Source organism: Petromyzon marinus, unplaced genomic scaffold, assembly GCF_048934315.1.
Source record: "Petromyzon marinus isolate PM22_M1 ecotype Great Lakes invasive population unplaced genomic scaffold, UKy_Petmar_22M1.pri1.0 PM_G_Scaffold_7, whole genome shotgun sequence".
In the NCBI taxonomy this organism is placed as follows: Eukaryota; Metazoa; Chordata; class Hyperoartia; order Petromyzontiformes; family Petromyzontidae; genus Petromyzon; species Petromyzon marinus.
In genome coordinates, this window is record NW_027423024.1 from 256,263 (window position 1) to 272,086 (window position 15,824).

The following is a 15,824-nucleotide window of genomic DNA, read 5'->3' on the forward strand; positions in this document are numbered from 1 at the left end:
TAGGTGACTTCCAAGTCAGCCATATTGCATGGGGGACATTGTGCTGGTTGTATTGCATAGGTGACTTCCAAGTCAGCCATATTGCATGGGGGACATTGTGCTGGTTGCCATGTTGTATAGGTGACTTCCAAGTCAGCCATATTGCATTGGGGACATTGTGCTGGTGGCCATGTTCTATAGGTGACTTCCAAGTCAGCCATATTGCATTTGGGACATTGTGCTGGTTGTCTTGTATAGGTGACTTCCAAGTCAGCCATATTGCATGGGGGACATTGTGCTGGTTGTGTTGTATAGGTGACTTCCAAATCAGCCATATTGCATGGGGGACATTGTGCTGGTTGTATTGTATAGGTGACTTCCAAGTCAGCCATATTGCATGGGGGACATTGTGCTGGTTGTCTTGTATAGGTGACTTCCAAGTCAGCCATAATGCTTGGGGGACATTGTGCTGGTTGTATTGTATAGGTGACTTCCAAGTCAGCCATATTGCATGGGGGACATTGTGCTGGTTGTCTTGTATAGGTGACTTCCAAGTCAGCCATATTGCTTGGGGGACATTGTGCTGGTTGCCATGTCCTATAGGTGACTTCCAAGTCAGCCATATTGCATGGGGGACATTGTGCTGGTTGTCTTGTATAGGTGACTTCCAAGTCAGCCATATTGCATGGGGGACATTGTGCTGGTTGCCATGTTGTATAGGTGACTTCCAAGTCAGCCATATTGCATGGGGGACATTGTGCTGGTTGCCATGTTGTATAGGTGACTTCCAAGTGAGCCATATTGCTTGGGGGACATTGTGCTGGTTGTGTTGTATAGGTGACTTCCAAGTCAGCCATATTGCATGGGGGACATTGTGCTGGTTGTCTTGTATAGGTTACTTCCAAGTCAGCCGTGTTGCATGGGGGACATTGTGCTGGTGGCCATGTTCTATAGGTGACTTCCAAGTCAGCCATATTGCATGGGGGACATTGTGCTGGTTGCCATGTTGTATAGGTGACTTCCAAGTCAGCCATATTGCTTGGGGGACATTGTGCTGGTTGCCATGTTCTATAGGTGACTTCCAAGTGAGCCATATTGCTTGGGGGACATTGTGCTGGTTGCCATGTTGTATAGGTGACTTCCAAGTCAGCCATAATGCATGGGGGACATTGTGCTGGTGGCCATGTTCTATAGGTGACTTCCAAGTCAGCCACATTACATGGGGGACATTGTGCTGGTTTCTTGGATAGGTGACTTCCAAGTCAGCCATATTGCATGGGGGACATTGTGCTGGTTGCCATGTTGTATAGGTGACTTCCAAGTCAGCCATATTGCATGGGGGACATTGTGCTGGTTGCCATGTTGTATAGGTGACTTCCAAGTCAGCCATATTGCATGGGGGACATTGTGCTAAATGCCATGTTGTATAGGTGACTTCCAAGTGAGCCATATTGCATGGGGGACATTGTGCTGGTTGTGTTGTATAGGTGACTTCCAAGTCAGCCATATTGCATGGGGGACATTGTGCTGGTTGTGTTGTATAGGTGACTTCCAAGTCAGCCATATTGCATGGGGGACATTGTGCTGGTTGTATTGTATAGGTGACTTCCAAGTCAGCCATATTGCATGGGGGACATTGTGCTGGTTGTATTGTATAGGTGACTTCCAAGTGAGCCATATTGCTTGGGGGACATTGTGCTGGTGGCCATGTTCTATAGGTGACTTCCAAGTCAGCCATATTGCATGGGGGACATTGTGCTGGTTGCCATGTCCTATAGGTGACTTCCAAGTCAGCCATATTGCATGGGGGACATTGTGCTGGTTGCCATGTTGTATAGGTGACTTCCAAGTGAGCCATATTGCTTGGGGGACATTGTGCTGGTTGTGTTGTATAGGTGACTTCCAAGTCAGCCATATTGCATGGGGGACATTGTGCTGGTTGTCTTGTATAGGTGACTTCCAAGTCAGCCGTGTTGCATGGGGGACATTGTGCTGGTTGTATTGTATAGGTGACTTCCAAGTTAGCCATATTGCATGGGGGACATTGTGCTGGTGGCCATGTTGTAAAGGTGACTTCCAAGTCAGCCATATTGCATGGGGGACATTGTGCTGGTTGCCATGTTGTATAGGTGACTTCCAAGTCAGCCATATTGCATGGGGGACATTGTACTGGTTGCCATGTTGTATAGGTGATTTCCAAGTCAGCCATATTGCATGGGGGAAATTGTGCTGGTTGTCTTGTATAGGTGACTTCCAAGTCAGCCATATTGCATGGGGGACATTGTGCTGGTTGTATTGTATAGGTGACATCCAAGTCAGCCATATTGCATGGGGGACATTGTGCTGGTTGTATTGTATAGGTGACTTCCAAGTGAGCCATATTGCTTGGGGGACATTGTGCTGGTGGCCATGTTGTATAGGTGACTTCCAAGTCAGCCATATTGCTTGGGGGACATTGTACTGGTTGCCATGTTCTATAGGTGACTTCCAAGTCAGCCATATTGCATGGGGGACATTGTGCTGGTTGTGTTGTATAGGTGACTTCCAAGTCAGCCATATTGCATGGGGGACATTGTGCTGGTTGTGTTGTATAGGTGACTTCCAAGTCAGCCATATTTCATGGGGGACATTGTGCTGGTTGTATTGCATAGGTGACTTCCAAGTCAGCCATATTGCATGGGGGACATTGTGCTGGTTGCCATGTTGTATAGGTGACTTCCAAGTCAGCCATATTGCATGGGGGACATTGTGCTGGTGGCCATGTTCTATAGGTGACTTCCAAGTCAGCCATATTGCATGGGGGACATTGTGCTGGTTGTCTTGTATAGGTGACTTTCAAGTCAGCCATATTGCATGGGGGACATTGTGCTGGTTGTGTTGTATAGATGACTTACAAATCAGCCATATTGCATGGGGGACATTGTGCTGGTTGTATTGTATAGGTGACTTCCAAGTCAGCCATATTGCATGGGGGACATTGTGCTGGTTGTCTTGTATAGGTGACTTCCAAGTCAGCCGTGTTGCATGGGGGACATTGTGCTGGTGGCCATGTTCTATAGGTGACTTCCAAGTCAGACATATTGCATGGGGGACATTGTGCTGGTTGCCATGTTGTATAGGTGACTTCCAAGTCAGCCATATTGCATGGGGGACATTGTGCTGGAGGCCATGTTCTATAGGTGACTTCCAAGTCAGCCATATTGCATGGGGGACATTGTGCTGGTTGCCATGTTGTATAGGTGACTTCCAAGTCAGCCATATTGCATGGGGGACATTGTGCTGGTTGTGTTGTATAGGTGACTTCCAAGTCAGCCATATTGCATGGGGGACATTGTGCTGGTTGTATTGTATAGGTGAGTTCCAAGTCAGCCATATTGCATGGGGGACATTGTGCTGGTTGTATTGTATAGGTGACTTCGAAGTGAGCCATATTGCTTGGGGGACATTGTGCTGGTGGCCATGTTGTATAGGTGACTTCCAAGTCAGCCATATTGCTTGGGGGACATTGTGCTGGTTGCAATGTTCTATAGGTGACTTCCAAGTCAGCCATATTGCATGGGGGACATTGTGCTGGTTGTGTTGTATAGGTGACTTCCAAGTCAGCCATATTGCATGGGGGACATTGTGCTGGTTGTGTTGTATAGGTGACTTCCAAGTCAGCCATATTGCATGGGGGACATTGTGCTGGTTGTATTGCATAGGTGACTTCCAAGTCAGCCATATTGCATGGGGGACATTGTGCTGGTTGCCATGTTGTATAGGTGACTTCCAAGTCAGCCATATTGCATTGGGGACATTGTGCTGGTGGCCATGTTCTATAGGTGACTTCCAAGTCAGCCATATTGCATTTGGGACATTGTGCTGGTTGTCTTGTATAGGTGACTTCCAAGTCAGCCATATTGCATGGGGGACATTGTGCTGGTTGTGTTGTATAGGTGACTTCCAAATCAGCCATATTGCATGGGGGACATTGTGCTGGTTGTATTGTATAGGTGACTTCCAAGTCAGCCATATTGCATGGGGGACATTGTGCTGGTTGTCTTGTATAGGTGACTTCCAAGTCAGCCATAATGCTTGGGGGACATTGTGCTGGTTGTATTGTATAGGTGACTTCCAAGTCAGCCATATTGCATGGGGGACATTGTGCTGGTTGCCATGTTGTATAGGTGACTTCCAAGTCAGCCATATTGCATGGGGGACATTGTGCTGGTGGCCATGTTCTATAGGTGACTTCCAAGTCAGCCATATTGCATTTGGGACATTGTGCTGGTTGTCTTGTATAGGTGACTTCCAAGTCAGCCATATTGCTTGGGGGACATTGTGCTGGTTGCCATGTCCTATAGGTGACTTCCAAGTCAGCCATATTGCATGGGGGACATTGTGCTGGTTGTCTTGTATAGGTGACTTCCAAGTCAGTTATATTGCATGGGGGACATTGTGCTGGTTGCCATGTTGTATAGGTGACTTCCAAGTCAGCCATATTGCATGGGGGACATTGTGCTGGTTGCCATGTTGTATAGGTGACTTCCAAGTGAGCCATATTGCTTGGGGGACATTGTGCTGGTTGTGTTGTATAGGTGACTTCCAAGTCAGCCATATTGCATGGGGGACATTGTGCTGGTTGTGTTGTATAGGTGACTTTCAAGTCAGCCATATTGCATGGGGGACATTGTGCTGGTGGCCATGTTCTATAGGTGACTTCCAAGTCAGCCATATTGCATGGGGGACATTGTGCTGGTTGTCTTGTATAGGTGACTTCCAAGTCAGCCATATTGCATGGGGGACATTGTGCTGGTGGCCATGTTCTATAGGTGACTTCCAAGTCAGCCATATTGCATGGGGGACATTGTGCTGGTTGTCTTGTATAGGTGACTTTCAAGTCAGCCATATTGCATGGGGGACATTGTGCTGGTTGTGTTGTATAGGTGACTTACAAATCAGCCATATTGCATGGGGGACATTGTGCTGGTTGTATTGTATAGGTGACTTCCAAGTCAGCCATATTGCATGGGGGACATTGTGCTGGTTGTCTTGTATAGGTGACTTCCAAGTCAGCCGTGTTGCATGGGGGACATTGTGCTGGTGGCCATGTTCTATAGGTGACTTCCAAGTCAGCCATATTGCATGGGGGACATTGTGCTGGTTGCCATGTTGTATAGGTGACTTCCAAGTCAGCCATATTGCATGGGGGACATTGTGCTGGAGGCCATGTTCTAAAGGTGACTTCCAAGTCAGCCATATTGCATGGGGACATTGTGCTGGTTGTCTTGTATAGGTGACTTCCAAGTCAGCCATATTGCATGGGGGACATTGTGCTGGTTGCCATGTTGTATAGGTGACTTCCAAGTCAGCCATATTGCATGGGGGACATTGTGCTGGTTGCCATGTTGTATAGGTGACTTCCAAGTCAGCCATATTGCATGGGGGACATTGTGCTAAATGCCATGTTGTATAGGTGACTTCCAAGTGAGCCATATTGCATGGGGGACATTGTGCTGGTTGTGTTGTATAGGTGACTTCCAAGTCAGCCATATTGCATGGGGGACATTGTGCTGGTTGTGTTGTATAGGTGACTTCCAAGTCAGCCATATTGCATGGGGGACATTGTGCTGGTTGTATTGTATAGGTGACTTCCAAGTCAGCCATATTGCATGGGGGACATTGTGCTGGTTGTATTGTATAGGTGACTTCCAAGTGAGCCATATTGCTTGGGGGACATTGTGCTGGTGGCCATGTTCTATAGGTGACTTCCAAGTCAGCCATATTGCATGGGGGACATTGTGCTGGTTGCCATGTCCTATAGGTGACTTCCAAGTCAGCCATATTGCATGGGGGACATTGTGCTGGTTGCCATGTTGTATAGGTGACTTCCAAGTGAGCCATATTGCTTGGGGGACATTGTGCTGGTTGTGTTGTATAGGTGACTTCCAAGTCAGCCATATTGCATGGGGGACATTGTGCTGGTTGTCTTGTATAGGTGACTTCCAAGTCAGCCGTGTTGCATGGGGGACATTGTGCTGGTTGTATTGTATAGGTGACTTCCAAGTTAGCCATATTGCATGGGGGACATTGTGCTGGTGGCCATGTTGTAAAGGTGACTTCCAAGTCAGCCATATTGCATGGGGGACATTGTGCTGGTTGCCATGTTGTATAGGTGACTTCCAAGTCAGCCATATTGCATGGGGGACATTGTACTGGTTGCCATGTTGTATAGGTGATTTCCAAGTCAGCCATATTGCATGGGGGAAATTGTGCTGGTTGTCTTGTATAGGTGACTTCCAAGTCAGCCATATTGCATGGGGGACATTGTGCTGGTTGTATTGTATAGGTGACATCCAAGTCAGCCATATTGCATGGGGGACATTGTGCTGGTTGTATTGTATAGGTGACTTCCAAGTGAGCCATATTGCTTGGGGGACATTGTGCTGGTGGCCATGTTGTATAGGTGACTTCCAAGTCAGCCATATTGCTTGGGGGACATTGTACTGGTTGCCATGTTCTATAGGTGACTTCCAAGTCAGCCATATTGCATGGGGGACATTGTGCTGGTTGTGTTGTATAGGTGACTTCCAAGTCAGCCATATTGCATGGGGGACATTGTGCTGGTTGTGTTGTATAGGTGACTTCCAAGTCAGCCATATTTCATGGGGGACATTGTGCTGGTTGTATTGCATAGGTGACTTCCAAGTCAGCCATATTGCATGGGGGACATTGTGCTGGTTGCCATGTTGTATAGGTGACTTCCAAGTCAGCCATATTGCATGGGGGACATTGTGCTGGTGGCCATGTTCTATAGGTGACTTCCAAGTCAGCCATATTGCATGGGGGACATTGTGCTGGTTGTCTTGTATAGGTGACTTTCAAGTCAGCCATATTGCATGGGGGACATTGTGCTGGTTGTGTTGTATAGATGACTTACAAATCAGCCATATTGCATGGGGGACATTGTGCTGGTTGTATTGTATAGGTGACTTCCAAGTCAGCCATATTGCATGGGGGACATTGTGCTGGTTGTCTTGTATAGGTGACTTCCAAGTCAGCCGTGTTGCATGGGGGACATTGTGCTGGTGGCCATGTTCTATAGGTGACTTCCAAGTCAGAGATATTGCATGGGGGACATTGTGCTGGTTGCCATGTTGTATAGGTGACTTCCAAGTCAGCCATATTGCATGGGGGACATTGTGCTGGAGGCCATGTTCTATAGGTGACTTCCAAGTCAGCCATATTGCATGGGGGACATTGTGCTGGTTGCCATGTTGTATAGGTGACTTCCAAGTCAGCCATATTGCATGGGGGACATTGTGCTGGTTGTGTTGTATAGGTGACTTCTAAGTCAGCCATATTGCATGGGGGACATTGTGCTGGTTGTATTGTATAGGTGAGTTCCAAGTCAGCCATATTGCATGGGGGACATTGTGCTGGTTGTATTGTATAGGTGACTTCGAAGTGAGCCATATTGCTTGGGGGACATTGTGCTGGTGGCCATGTTGTATAGGTGACTTCCAAGTCAGCCATATTGCTTGGGGGACATTGTGCTGGTTGCAATGTTCTATAGGTGACTTCCAAGTCAGCCATATTGCATGGGGGACATTGTGCTGGTTGTGTTGTATAGGTGACTTCCAAGTCAGCCATATTGCATGGGGGACATTGTGCTGGTTGTGTTGTATAGGTGACTTCCAAGTCAGCCATATTGCATGGGGGACATTGTGCTGGTTGTATTGCATAGGTGACTTCCAAGTCAGCCATATTGCATGGGGGACATTGTGCTGGTTGCCATGTTGTATAGGTGACTTCCAAGTCAGCCATATTGCATTGGGGACATTGTGCTGGTGGCCATGTTCTATAGGTGACTTCCAAGTCAGCCATATTGCATTTGGGACATTGTGCTGGTTGTCTTGTATAGGTGACTTCCAAGTCAGCCATATTGCATGGGGGACATTGTGCTGGTTGTGTTGTATAGGTGACTTCCAAATCAGCCATATTGCATGGGGGACATTGTGCTGGTTGTATTGTATAGGTGACTTCCAAGTCAGCCATATTGCATGGGGGACATTGTGCTGGTTGTCTTGTATAGGTGACTTCCAAGTCAGCCATAATGCTTGGGGGACATTGTGCTGGTTGTATTGTATAGGTGACTTCCAAGTCAGCCATATTGCATGGGGGACATTGTGCTGGTTGCCATGTTGTATAGGTGACTTCCAAGTCAGCCATATTGCATGGGGGACATTGTGCTGGTGGCCATGTTCTATAGGTGACTTCCAAGTCAGCCATATTGCATTTGGGACATTGTGCTGGTTGTCTTGTATAGGTGACTTCCAAGTCAGCCATATTGCTTGGGGGACATTGTGCTGGTTGCCATGTCCTATAGGTGACTTCCAAGTCAGCCATATTGCATGGGGGACATTGTGCTGGTTGTCTTGTATAGGTGACTTCCAAGTCAGTTATATTGCATGGGGGACATTGTGCTGGTTGCCATGTTGTATAGGTGACTTCCAAGTCAGCCATATTGCATGGGGGACATTGTGCTGGTTGCCATGTTGTATAGGTGACTTCCAAGTGAGCCATATTGCTTGGGGGACATTGTGCTGGTTGTGTTGTATAGGTGACTTCCAAGTCAGCCATATTGCATGGGGGACATTGTGCTGGTTGTGTTGTATAGGTGACTTTCAAGTCAGCCATATTGCATGGGGGACATTGTGCTGGTTGTATTGCATAGGTGACTTCCAAGTCAGCCATATTGCATGGGGGACATTGTGCTGGTTGCCATGTTGTATAGGTGACTTCCAAGTCAGCCATATTGCATGGGGGACATTGTGCTGGTGGCCATGTTCTATAGGTGACTTCCAAGTCAGCCATATTGCATGGGGGACATTGTGCTGGTTGTCTTGTATAGGTGACTTTCAAGTCAGCCATATTGCATGGGGGACATTGTGCTGGTTGTGTTGTATAGGTGACTTACAAATCAGCCATATTGCATGGGGGACATTGTGCTGGTTGTATTGTATAGGTGACTTCCAAGTCAGCCATATTGCATGGGGGACATTGTGCTGGTTGTCTTGTATAGGTGACTTCCAAGTCAGCCGTGTTGCATGGGGGACATTGTGCTGGTGGCCATGTTCTATAGGTGACTTCCAAGTCAGCCATATTGCATGGGGGACATTGTGCTGGTTGCCATGTTGTATAGGTGACTTCCAAGTCAGCCATATTGCATGGGGGACATTGTGCTGGAGGCCATGTTCTATAGGTGACTTCCAAGTCAGCCATATTGCATGGGGACATTGTGCTGGTTGTCTTGTATAGGTGACTTCCAAGTCAGCCATATTGCATGGGGGACATTGTGCTGGTTGCCATGTTGTATAGGTGACTTCCAAGTCAGCCATATTGCATGGGGGACATTGTGCTGGTTGCCATGTTGTATAGGTGACTTCCAAGTCAGCCATATTGCATGGGGGACATTGTGCTGGTTGTGTTGTATAGGTGACTTCCAAGTCAGCCATATTGCATGGGGGACATTGTGCTGGTTGTATTGTATAGGTGAGTTCCAAGTCAGCCATATTGCATGGGGGACATTGTGCTGGTTGTATTGTATAGGTGACTTCCAAGTGAGCCATATTGCTTGGGGAACATTGTGCTGGTGGCCATGTTGTATAGGTGACTTCCAAGTCAGCCATATTGCTTGGGGGACATTGTGCTGGTTGCCATGTTCTATAGGTGACGTCCAAGTCAGCCATATTGCATGGGGGACATTGTGCTGGTTGTGTTGTATAGGTGACTTCCAAGTCAGCCATATTGCATGGGGGACATTGTGCTGGTTGTGTTGTATAGGTGACTTCCAAGTCAGCCATATTGCATGGGGGACATTGTACTGGTTGCCATGTTGTATAGGTGACTTCCAAGTCAGCCATATTGCATGGGGGACATTGTGCAGGTTGCCATGTTGTATAGGTGACTTCCAAGTGAGCCATATTGCTTGGGGGACATTGTGCTGGTTGTGTTGTATAGGTGACTTCCAAGTCAGCCATATTGCATGGGGGACATTGTGCTGGTTGTCTTGTATAGGTGACTTCCAAGTCAGCCGTGTTGCATGGGGGACATTGTGCTGGTGGCCATGTTCTATAGGTGACTTCCAAGTCAGCCATATTGCATGGGGAACATTGTGCTGGTTGCCATGTTGTATAGGTGACTTCCAAGTCAGCCATATTGCATGGGGGACATTGTGCTGGTGGCCATGTTCTATAGGTGACTTCCAAGTCAACCATATTGCATTTGGGACATTGTGCTGGTTGTATTGTATAGGTGACTTCCAAGTGAGCCATATTGCTTGGGGGACATTGTGCTGGTGGCCATGTTCTATAGGTGACTTCCAAGTCAGCCATATTGCATGGGGGACATTGTGCTGGTTGCCATGTCCTATAGGTGACTTCCAATTCAGCCATATTGCATGGGGGACATTGTGCTGGTTGTCTTGTATAGGTGACTTCCAAGTCAGCCATATTGCATGGGGGACATTGTGCTGGTTGTCTTGTATAGGTGACTTCCAAGTCAGCCATATTGCTTGGGGGACATTGTGCTGGTTGCCATGTTCTATAGGTGACTTCCAAGTCAGCCATATTGCTTGGGGGACATTGTGCTGGTGGCCATGTTCTATAGGTGACTTCCAAGTCAGCCATATTGCTTGGGGGACATTGTGCTGGTTGCCATGTTGTATAGGTGACTTCCAAGTCAGCCATATTGCATGTGGGACATTCTGCTGGAGGCCATGTTCTATAGGTGACTTCCAAGTCAGCCATATTGCATGGGGGACATTGTGCTGGTGGCCATGTTCTATAGGTGACTTCCAAGTCAGCCATATTGCATGGGGGACATTGTGCTGGTTGCCATGTCCTATAGGTGACTTCCAAGTCAGCCATATTGCATGGGGGAAATTGTGCTGGTTGTCTTGTATAGGTGACTTCCAAGTCAGCCATATTGCTTGGGGAACATTGTGCTGGTTGCCATGTTCTATAGGTGACTTCCAAGTCAGCCATATTGCATGGGGGACATTGTGCTGGTGGCCATGTTCTATAGGTGACTTCCAAGTCAGCCATATTGCACGGGGGACATTGTGCTGGTTGTCTTGTATAGGTGACTTCCAAGTCAGCCATATTGCATGGGGGACATTGTGCTGGTGGCCAAGTTCTATAGGTGACTTCCAAGTCAGCCATATTGCTTGGGGGACATTGTGCTGGTTGTATTGTATAGGTGACTTCCAAGTCAGCCATATTTCATGGGGGACATTGTGCTGGTTGCCATGTTGTATAGGTGACTTCCAAGTGAGCCATATTGCTGGGGGACATTGTGCTGGTTGTGTTGTATAGGTGACTTCCAAGTCAGCCATATTGCATGGGGGACATTGTGCTGGTTGTCTTGTATAGGTGACTTCCAAGTCAGCCGTGTTGCATGGGGGACATTGTGCTGGTGGTCTTGTATAGGTGACTTCCAAGTCAGCCATATTGCTTGGGGGACATTGTGCTGGTTGCCATGTTCTGTAGGTGACTTCCAAGTCAGCCATATTGCTTGGGGGACATTGTGCTGGTGGCCATGTTCTATAGGTGACTTCCAAGTCAGCCATATTGCTTGGGGGACATTGTGCTGGTTGCCATGTTGTATAGGTGACTTGCAAGTCAGCCATATTGCATGGGGGACATTGTGCTGGTGGCCATGTTCTATAGGTGACTTCCAAGTCAGCCATATTGCATTTGGGACATTCTGCTAGTTGTCTTGTATAGGTGACTTCCAAGTCAGCCATATTGCTTGGGGGACATTGTGCTGGTGGCCAAGTTCTATAGGTGACTTCCAAGTCAGCCATATTGCTTGGGGGACATTGTGCTGGTTGTATTGTATAGGTGACTTCCAAGTCAGCCATATTGCATGGGGGACATTGTGCTGGTTGCCATGTTGTATAGGTGACTTCCAAGTGAGCCATATTGCTTGGGGGACATTGTGCTGGTTGTGTTGTATAGGTGACTTCCAAGTCAGCCATATTGCATGGGGGACATTGTGCTGGTTGTCTTGTATAGGTGACTTCCAAGTCAGCCGTGTTGCATGGGGGACATTGTGCTGGTGGTCTTGTATAGGTGACTTCCAAGTCAGCCATATTGCTTGGGGGACATTGTGCTGGTTGCCATGTTCTGTAGGTGACTTCCAAGTCAGCCATATTGCTTGGGGGACATTGTGCTGGTGGCCATGTTCTATAGGTGACTTCCAAGTCAGCCATATTGCTTGGGGGACATTGTGCTGGTTGCCATGTTGTATAGGTGACTTCCAAGTCAGCCATATTGCATGGGGGACATTGTGCTGGTGGCCATGTTCTATAGGTGACTTCCAAGTCAGCCATATTGCATTTGGGACATTGTGCTAGTTGTCTTGTATAGGTGACTTCCAAGTCAGCCATATTGCTTGGGGGACATTGTGCTGGTTGCCATGTCCTATAGGTGACTTCCAAGTCAGCCATATTGCATGGGGGACATTGTGCTGGTTGTCTTGTATAGGTGACTTCCACGTCAGCCATATTGCATGGGGGACATTGTGCTGGTGGCCATGTTGTATAGGTGACTTCCAAGTCAGCCATATTGCATGGGGGACATTGTGCTGGTTGCCATGTTGTATAGGTGACTTCCAAGTCAGCCATATTGCATGGGGGACATTGTGCTGGTTGCCATGTTGTATAGGTGACTTCCAAGTCAGCCATATTGCATGGGGGACATTGTGCTGGTTGCCATGTTGTATAGGTGACTTCCAAGTCAGCCATATTGCATGGGGGACATTGTGCTGGTTGCCATGTTGTATAGGTGACTTCCAAGTGAGCCATATTGCTTGGGGGACATTGTGCTGGTGGCCATGTTGTATAGGTGACTTCCAAGTCAGCCATATTGCTTGGGGGACATTGTGCTGGTTGCCATGTTCTATAGGTGACTTCCAAGTCAGCCATATTGCATGGGGGACATTGTGCTGGTTGTGTTGTATAGGTGACTTCCAAGTCAGCCATATTGCATGGGGGACATTGTGCTGGTTGTGTTGTATAGGTGACTTCCAAGTCAGCCATATTTCATGGGGGACATTGTGCTGGTTGTATTGCATAGGTGACTTCCAAGTCAGCCATATTGCATGGGGGACATTGTGCTGGTTGCCATGTTGTATAGGTGACTTCCAAGTCAGCCATATTGCATGGGGGACATTGTGCTGGTGGCCATGTTCTATAGGTGACTTCCAAGTCAGCCATATTGCATGGGGGACATTGTGCTGGTTGTCTTGTATAGGTGACTTTCAAGTCAGCCATATTGCATGGGGGACATTGTGCTGGTTGTGTTGTATAGGTGACTTACAAATCAGCCATATTGCATGGGGGACATTGTGCTGGTTGTATTGTATAGGTGACTTCCAAGTCAGCCATATTGCATGGGGGACATTGTGCTGGTTGTCTTGTATAGGTGACTTCCAAGTCAGCCGTGTTGCATGGGGGACATTGTGCTGGTGGCCATGTTCTATAGGTGACTTCCAAGTCAGCCATATTGCATGGGGGACATTGTGCTGGTTGCCATGTTGTATAGGTGACTTCCAAGTCAGCCATATTGCATGGGGGACATTGTGCTGGAGGCCATGTTCTATAGGTGACTTCCAAGTCAGCCATATTGCATGGGGACATTGTGCTGGTTGTCTTGTATAGGTGACTTCCAAGTCAGCCATATTGCATGGGGGACATTGTGCTGGTTGCCATGTTGTATAGGTGACTTCCAAGTCAGCCATATTGCATGGGGGAAATTGTGCTGGTTGTCTTGTATAGGTGACTTCCAAGTCAGCCATATTGCATGGGGGACATTGTGCTGGTTGCCATGTTGTATAGGTGACTTCCAAGTCAGCCATATTGCATGGGGGACATTGTGCTGGTTGCCATGTTGTATAGGTGACTTCCAAGTCAGCCATATTGCTTGGGGGACATTGTGCTGGTTGCCATGTTCTATAGGTGACTTCCAAGTCAGCCATATTGCATGGGGGACATTGTGCTGGGTGTGTTGTATAGGTGACTTCCAAGTCAGCCATATTGCATGGGGGACATTGTGCTGGTTGTGTTGTATAGGTGACTTCCAAGTCAGCCATATTTCATGGGGGACATTGTGCTGGTTGTATTGCATAGGTGACTTCCAAGTCAGCCATATTGCATGGGGGACATTGTGCTGGTTGCCATGTTGTATAGGTGACTTCCAAGTCAGCCATATTGCATGGGGGACATTGTGCTGGTGGCCATGTTCTATAGGTGACTTCCAAGTCAGCCATATTGCATGGGGGACATTGTGCTGGTTGTCTTGTATAGGTGACTTTCAAGTCAGCCATATTGCATGGGGGACATTGTGCTGGTTGTGTTGTATAGGTGACTTACAAATCAGCCATATTGCATGGGGGACATTGTGCTGGTTGTATTGTATAGGTGACTTCCAAGTCAGCCATATTGCATGGGGGACATTGTGCTGGTTGTCTTGTATAGGTGACTTCCAAGTCAGCCGTGTTGCATGGGGGACATTGTGCTGGTGGCCATGTTCTATAGGTGACTTCCAAGTCAGCCATATTGCATGGGGGACATTGTGCTGGTTGCCATGTTGTATAGGTGACTTCCAAGTCAGCCATATTGCATGGGGGACATTGTGCTGGAGGCCATGTTCTATAGGTGACTTCCAAGTCAGCCATATTGCATGGGGACATTGTGCTGGTTGTCTTGTATAGGTGACTTCCAAGTCAGCCATATTGCATGGGGGACATTGTGCTGGTTGCCATGTTGTATAGGTGACTTCCAAGTCAGCCATATTGCATGGGGGACATTGTGCTGGTTGCCATGTTGTATAGGTGACTTCCAAGTCAGCCATATTGCATGGGGGACATTGTGCTGGTTGTGTTGTATAGGTGACTTCCAAGTCAGCCATATTTCATGGGGGACATTGTGCTGGTTGTCTTGTATAGGTGACTTCCAAGTCAGCCGTGTTGCATGGGGGACATTGTGCTGGTGGCCATGTTCTATAGGTGACTTCCAAGTCAGCCATATTGCATGGGGGACATTGTGCTGGTTGCCATGTTGTATAGGTGACTTCCAAGTCAGCCATATTGCTTGGGGGACATTGTGCTGGTTGCCATGTTCTATAGGTGACTTCCAAGTGAGCCATATTGCTTGGGGGACATTGTGCTGGTTGCCATGTTGTATAGGTGACTTCCAAGTCAGCCATAATGCATGGGGGACATTGTGCTGGTGGCCATGTTCTATAGGTGACTTCCAAGTCAGCCACATTGCATGGGGGACATTGTGCTGGTTTCTTGGATAGGTGACTTCCAAGTCAGCCATATTGCATGGGGGACATTGTGCTGGTTGCCATGTTGTATAGGTGACTTCCAAGTCAGCCATATTGCATGGGGGACATTGTGCTGGTTGTATTGTATAGGTGACTTCCAAGTCAGCCATATTGCATGGGGGACATTGTGCTGGTTGTCTTGTATAGGTGACTTCCAAGTCAGCCGTGTTGCATGGGGGACATTGTGCTGGTGGCCATGTTCTATAGGTGACTTCCAAGTCAGCCATATTGCATGGGGGACATTGTGCTGGTTGCCATGTTGTATAGGTGACTTCCAAGTCAGCCATATTGCATGGGGGACATTGTGCTGGAGGCCATGTTCTATAGGTGACTTCCAAGTCAGCCATATTGCATGGGGACATTGTGCTGGTTGTCTTGTATAGGTGACTTCCAAGTCAGCCATATTGCATGGGGGACATTGTGCTGGTTGCCATGTTGTATAGGTGACTTCCAAGTCAGCCATATTGCATG